A 7255-nucleotide genomic window follows, 5' to 3' on the forward strand; every position below is an offset into this window, starting at 1 on the left:
CATTTTAAACACTAGATTGTTCCTCTGCTGTAGGCGGGACATCCTTTACACGGAAAAGAGCAGGCAGAGAGTGGACTAGGGAGCACAGAGCCAGGAGTTTTAGTTGCTTTTGACCTGTGTTACAGTCCAGGGCCATGCCCACAGTACTGCCATGGTTTGTTTCCTTCTGGAGGAAATCTCTCCTGATGTCTACAGTACATGCATGCAATGTCAGTACAGCATAGGACAAATCTTTGCATAAAGCGACTTTGCTAGAAACAGGACCAGTGAGTACTGTATGTTCCACTGTATTTCTAAAGATATATGTACATAGTTAGTTTTTATACACTGGAAAATACTGTCCAATGCTGCAGTGGATTATTCTGAGGTATTCAAAAGATTTAACATCTTGTCCTTATTAGGCATGTGGACTTCTACAATAGCTTCAGATGCAATTGGTTTTCCAACAGTAAATTACACTTTTAGAAATGCAAATTTTGCACATGGACATATAATTTTGGGAAACAAGCAAATTGTTATGTTGCTGGGTAACAATTTTCCTAAAAGGAGCAGTCCTTATTAATGATAATGGAGTGCAGCCCCTACAAATGCAAATGATATTTCACAGTCAGAAGCTTAGAAATTATCTAACTCAGCAAGAATAAATTATAAGGCCAGTATATTTAACCCTTTCAGACTGACAAAATGTATTAGGCCTTACAGGACAAGCTCAGAACCTAAAAGAACTAGTTATTATAAGTTATACAATGTGAGCTAGAATGCTGAGGGATGAAAGTTGTAACATGAAGGCTCATCTGCATACATTACCCAGCAGCCCCAGGAGAGGGCTCCAGAGGTCACTGCGAGCGATCCAAACTTCAGGCACCACAGAACCAGCTTCCAGAGACCCCATACACTTTGCAGCAGAAGGGGACCGGAAGCATGCACCATCAGGCACACATACCTTAAAAGTTCCTTACTCTGAATTGACTACAAATTTTATACAGAAAGAAATTAATTCAAAACAAGAATCAATAAGGTGAGTAACTAGGTAGTTATAAGTAGATTAATTGTAGTGTTTTGAGGATTATTGACAGTCAAATATAAAATAAGTTGACTAAAAGTACTTTAAATTAGTTTTATATCCCTACTCCCTTAGACATTTTAACTTGATAAATCAACAAAATTAAGACGGAGATAGTAGTCCAGCAGCGAGAGGAAGGTTTTTCAGTCTTTTGCACTGAGTGCCATATGTATGACTATCTTCCAGCTGGCGAGAGGATTTATGTGTAGGTGCAAAAGGCTCTTAGCCCTCAGAGAACGAGTCCAGTCACTGGAGGTTAGAGTGGAAGATCTGGAGGAGCTAAGAGAGACAGAGGAGACTTTCAAGAATATAGTAGAAAACTCTCACCTCAATCTGGCAGCCCCTGTGCTGCTTTGGAGGAGAAAGGTCACCTGGAAGGTGAACATCATCTTGGTGAGGTAGGAAGCAAGCACTTTGTGTAACTAGGACCTGCACTTGGGGTGATGCAGTATCCTCTTGCATTGAGGACATGTCTCCAGGGGCATGTGCCCAGGAGGGAAGGGTTAGGACAGCCATTGTAGTTGCTGATTCGATTAATAGAAAGGTAGATAGTGTAACACTGTCAAAGGATGTGGATCCTTATGGCTGTGGTGTAGTTGGCACCACCTAGTCAGCCAGTTTACTAGGCTCACATTGGCAGCTGGCAGAGAAGCCCATAGGCGGGATCTGCTGGAGCTTTGCCTATACCAGCCGCCTCCTCTGCAAGTTAAGCCCTTGGGTTCTGGCAACCGGAAGGACTTAGGTGGGTCCCTAGGGCTATCCAGAGGGTCATATGGCTATCCAAGGATCATAGCAGACAGCAGAACAGGTAACAAACAGGCAGCAGACAATGGAAGATCAGGGGCAAGGCCAGGGTCAGGATCCAGGTAGTCAGTCCAAGACAAACAGGACAGACAAAACAAACAAGGTTAACAGGACAAGCAAGGAAGGGAACAAACAGGGCCAGGAACAAGGACAGACAGGCAAGGAACAGGACAAGGAACAGAGTACAGAGGAGGCTAGGAGAAGACAAGGAACACAGAACAAGGCAAGAACCAGTCAAGGAAAACAACACGCACTGGAACACAAGGGCACAAAGGCACTAGCTGGTTGCAAAGGACTTCCTTTTATACTCATGTAGGATGTGATGTCATTAGCCAAATCTACAGTAAGTCCCTGCTAGGGAATCTATAAAGGAAGTCCAAATTTACAGGACATTCTAATCCCGGGTCCTTGGAACACACATAAGCATACATGTTTTAAAGTTGGCTATTCACGCGTACATGTGCACACAATTTCATATTGATGCGCGCATGTATGCGCCATTGCCGTCTTGCTTGCTTAAGTGGTAGGGATTTTACTAGATGCGTACTGAAGCTAGAGCCCAGTTTCTCAGTTCACCCTGTTAACCAATTGACCTTCCTAACCCCCCCCCCCCATTACTTTGCCTACCTTTTACTCTATTAGCCACACCCCCTAAATCTTGCTAAGTAACCTATATTTTTTTATTTATTACTTACATGGCGTTCCTAGCAGAAGTAAAGTTACGCAGTAAGGGACCCCGGTGTGTGCTTGTGCGGGTAATAGGTACATACAGAAATCATGCCTCAGTCTCGGTCTGCCTATGTCCAGCCCATGCCCAGACCACGCCCACACCCTGCCCCTTTGTCGCAAAAAAAGTTTTGTGGACATAAAGGGAGATACATCCGTTGTCGTGGGCCTTTTAAAATACACGCAGCACACACATATCCAAGATGCATGTGTCTCCTGGTTTTGGTGCGGGCAAGGCTTTTAGAATCGACCACTAAAGAAGCAGCTGCAAAAATTAAGCATTTACATCAGGCATGGACATTGTTTAAAAACACCATCTTGGAAGCACAGATCAGATGTATTCCACGCATTAGAAAAGGTGGAAGGAAGGCTAAACGACTACCGGTATGGTTAAAAGGTGAGGTGAGAGAGGTTATAATAGCAAAAAGAACATCTTTCAAGAAATGGAAAAGGGATCTCAATGAAGAAAACAGGAAACAGCATAAGCACTGGCAAGTTAGATGCAAAGCATTGATAAGGAAGGCAAAGCCAAAATATTTAAAGAAGCTTGCTGAGAAAGCAAAAACTCATAATAAAAACTTTTACAGGTACATTCGAAGCAAAAAGACTGCGAGGGAGTCAATTGGACATTAAATAATCAAGGGGTAAAAGGGGCACTTAGTGATGACAAAGCCATAGCAGAGAATCTAAATGAATTCTTTACTTTGGTCTTCACTGAGGAAGATGTAAGAGAGATACCCATAGCAAACAATGAAGTGGAGAAGATGAGCGGTATACATGCTGGTAATAAACCATGTCCACAGTATAGCGCTAGAGGTTCTAAGATCCTTGTGAAGATGAACAAAACTCAAAACGTGAAGATGTTGCCAAGCATTTCCAACTTTCATTCAGAAGTGCAGTAGATTTCGGTCCCCTGACACGGACCGTGTTTTGCCACTTGGGCTGCGTCGGGAGAGACAGAAACCCAAAAATTGCCAACAGATAAAGGCTGGGGGAAGAAAGGCAAAGATCCAAAATAAAACAACCAAAATGACAGAAAAGGCTACATAAAGCAAAGAATATAAAACTGAAACAATAAATGCAGAACATAAGAGAAATTAAAACTATATAACAAAAACTGTATGAAAGAAAATATATGACAAAAATAAATTGTACAACAGAAGTTATATTTGACAAGAACATTGTAACAAGAACATTGTAACAAGAACAATGTAACGAAAAATATAACAGAGAAAAATGTGACAATGTGACAGAAGCATTAGAGAGGGGAGGAAGGGGATAGGAGGGGTGGGGAGGAAGAAGGGGGATAGGGGGGTGGGGGTGAGGAGAAGGGAAGGGAGGGGAAGGGGAGTGGAAAGGGAAGGGAAAAAAAGGGAGCGTGGCATCGGATAATGTGTGAAATGTGAAGACATACCCTAGTTTCACAGCTTCAGGAAAGGAATTCAATTGAAGCGACTTCCATTATCAAAAAGAGGGGTGTAAATGTGAATCAAAGGGAAGAGGGGAATATATAGGGTAATAAAAGCGTGATGCAGTGTACATTTTTAAACAGTACATACCGCGCGAAAGAAATGCAGGCAAGGCCAGAGTACCCAGAACAGCCCTTGCAATGGTGAAACTGGTAACTAATTCAAGAGATAAAACAAACCAAAATCAATCGGGATAGAAAACAAAAGGGGTTATAAAGAAACATGATGCAAAAGTGGGGAGGGGAGGGGGGATACATACCATCAAGCGGGTAATGTATATTTTTATTTATATATACTTTTAGTTTGTTATTTTAGTGACCGGTGTCGGGGCAGGGAATCTTATGCAGCCATGTAAAATGCGGCCCCATGGCATCAGGAAATTTTATCCGAGGCACCCTGCAGAAAAACAGAGTCAGAATGAGGTAGCAAGAAAGGGGCACAAATAAGTCGAGTACTACCACATGAAAGAGCAGAGAGACCAGGGGGAAAAATAACACATGAACTACCAGCGGGACAGAACTTGACCATGTGAGCAAGAGGCAGCCTTGATAGTAGTGACGTGCTAAATAAAGCCCGAAAGTGGGCAGGGCAAGCCTGTGAAAGCAGGGCAGAATGGAAACAATAGGGACAGTCATTGTAAGGAGAACCAGGGAGACTGAAAAGGAGACAGAATAAAGGAATTCAAATCAATAAAGATAAAAGTGGAAGGGATGAGAACTAAATACAACAAACAGAATATACAAAATATAACAATCAAAAAATCCGAGAAACAACTAGAAAAAGACAGATCATTGAATCTCATGGTTTAAACCAGAAGGTTGTACCGTGTTCAATGTGAAGATCCACCCCTGTTCCCTTTTGATCAACCATTCACCAAAGTTTCCCCACGAGTCCGCAGGGTGGGAACCTCAATCGCAAAAAAAAACCCAAAGGTCTTTAATGTGGTGATGGAGATCACACCTGTGCAAAACTAAGGGGGCTTCTTCATGAGAGTTGCGTATGCAGCTCATGTGCTTGAAGATCCGAGCTTTTAATGTCCGGATGGTTTTGCCCATGTAAAACAGTGGGCGGGGGCATGAGATAACGTATGCCACACCAGCAGTACAACAGGTGGAAGCATGACGTAATGAAAAAATTGGCCAGTGCTAGGGTTAGTAAAAATTTGTAATGGTTCTGAAAAAGGCAAGCAGCACAAGAGCTGCAGAGGGCATGAGCGAGATGTGTGGCATGTAAGTCAGATGATATTAACACATCCATCAGGTTGTGGCCACGAGTGAATGCAAACCGGGGGGGGGAAATCCCGGAACAGTGGTTGCAGTGAAAGGACTTGCCAGAACTGGCGCATTCCCAAACAGACTCTGCCTATTTTGGAACAGAAAGGAAGGACATAGATCAATTCAACTGATGGGGACCTTTTCTGTGGGGGTCAAAAGAAGCTCACGATTGGTATAGTATGCGCACTTCATAGCTCGTTTTAGAAGTTTATAAGGGTAGCCACCGAATTTGAAACCACGCCAGCATAGTGCGGGACTGGCACAGAAAGTCTTCTCGAGAAGAACCCAATCTCCTAAGATAGAAAAATTGGCCCACCGGTATGTTCTCACGTAACACTCTAGGATGTTGGCTTGCAAATGAAGGTGAGTGTTACAATCAGTGGGTTTGCAGTATAGAGAGGTGGAGAAAACACCATGGCTCAGTGTTATGGAAATCTCCATAAAAGAGACAGTTTCAGGATATATCTGAGCCTGAAAATGCAGGTTAGAGTCACAGGAGTTAAAAAAAAGAAATCCAGAAACATAAAGAACTGTATGTCAGTGCCTGTCCATACCACAAAAATATCATGATTGTATCACAATCATGTGGCAAGCAGCCCATAGAACGAGTTTATATAAATGAATAATCTTTCAAAGGTTTCTACATACAAGCATGCAATATCTGGACTCTCTACCTGGGTAACATCAAGCTAGGTTGAGAGAACATTGCACAAATCTCATCTTTGAGTGAGTTTCCTCACTCCGAAGGTCATCAAACCTTCACAAGAGTGTACTGTTCTGTTCGTATGTCTCACTCTGAATGTCAAAGTGGCCCCTAACCCCTACACTAATACCTAAACCTCACTTCGAGTTACTAGGTGGGCCTCCCATAGAGATATAAATACCTATCTAGTTTGAGAGCATTCTGTAAACATGCCCCCCCCCCCCCCCAGTGGTTGTATGTAGGGAATACCACAATTCTGGCACTTATCTCAAAGTGTGAAAACATGGAGCAGCCCATTTTTTTTAAGCCCCAGGACTTACACAGGTCCACCTGGATTTACGCCCGTAGGCTTTTAAAATCTGCCCCATTGATTGCAAGATAAGGACCCTAGGCATTTTAAAACTGAAGGTATCTCTTTCAGTGTTGTACCTCCTGGGAGGATAATAGGGATGCACATTTGGTTTTATTCGATTTTGGAGTTTATGCATGTACATTTTGACACACATAAAATTACCGGTAGATTTTATACACAGAAATACAACTTCCATGCACCAAAAAAAAAAACACTTTTCTGTTCATAAAATGGCATTTTTCCATTTATAAACTCTGAAAATGAACCAAAAACAATACACAAAAAAAAGAGGATGAGCCGAATGACTGAGTATAGCGGAACATTTTTTGTTTGTACATCTCAAGAAGCAAAGGGCTCACAATGTTGTTTCTTTTCCCCTCTTTTTAATATATCTCTGCTAAATGACAATGAATGCTTGGTTAGAATCAGATTCTCTCATTCTAATTGGGGCTCTGTTGTTAAAACATTGACTTTCATTCAGGAGCCATCCTGCCGCATGAGTTCATCAGTACTGCCCTATGCTGCAGCCTATGTGACTTTGGGAAATTCATTGTATCTCCTTTGTGCCTCTAGCACTTTCCTAGTCAACACATGAAAAACCCCAAATGATTTATATCCATGCTAACAACTCTGCCATGCTGTGAACTTTTTCAGTAACGAGATCGCACCCAGTTTGCTTCTCATGATATCCATCAGGCCATCATCATCTTTTAAAAATGTTCACGAAATCACTCTTTGGAACCATTTAGATTCATTTTTCAATAAGTTGCCTCACGGATTATGTATGGGTTTTTTTCTCCTGCAGAAACCATCCTAATCTACAAACAACTACTCACCCACGGCTCGATCCAGTAAGGCCGCGGT

Source organism: Rhinatrema bivittatum, chromosome 4, assembly GCF_901001135.1.
Source record: "Rhinatrema bivittatum chromosome 4, aRhiBiv1.1, whole genome shotgun sequence".
NCBI classification, from domain to species: Eukaryota; Metazoa; Chordata; class Amphibia; order Gymnophiona; family Rhinatrematidae; genus Rhinatrema; species Rhinatrema bivittatum.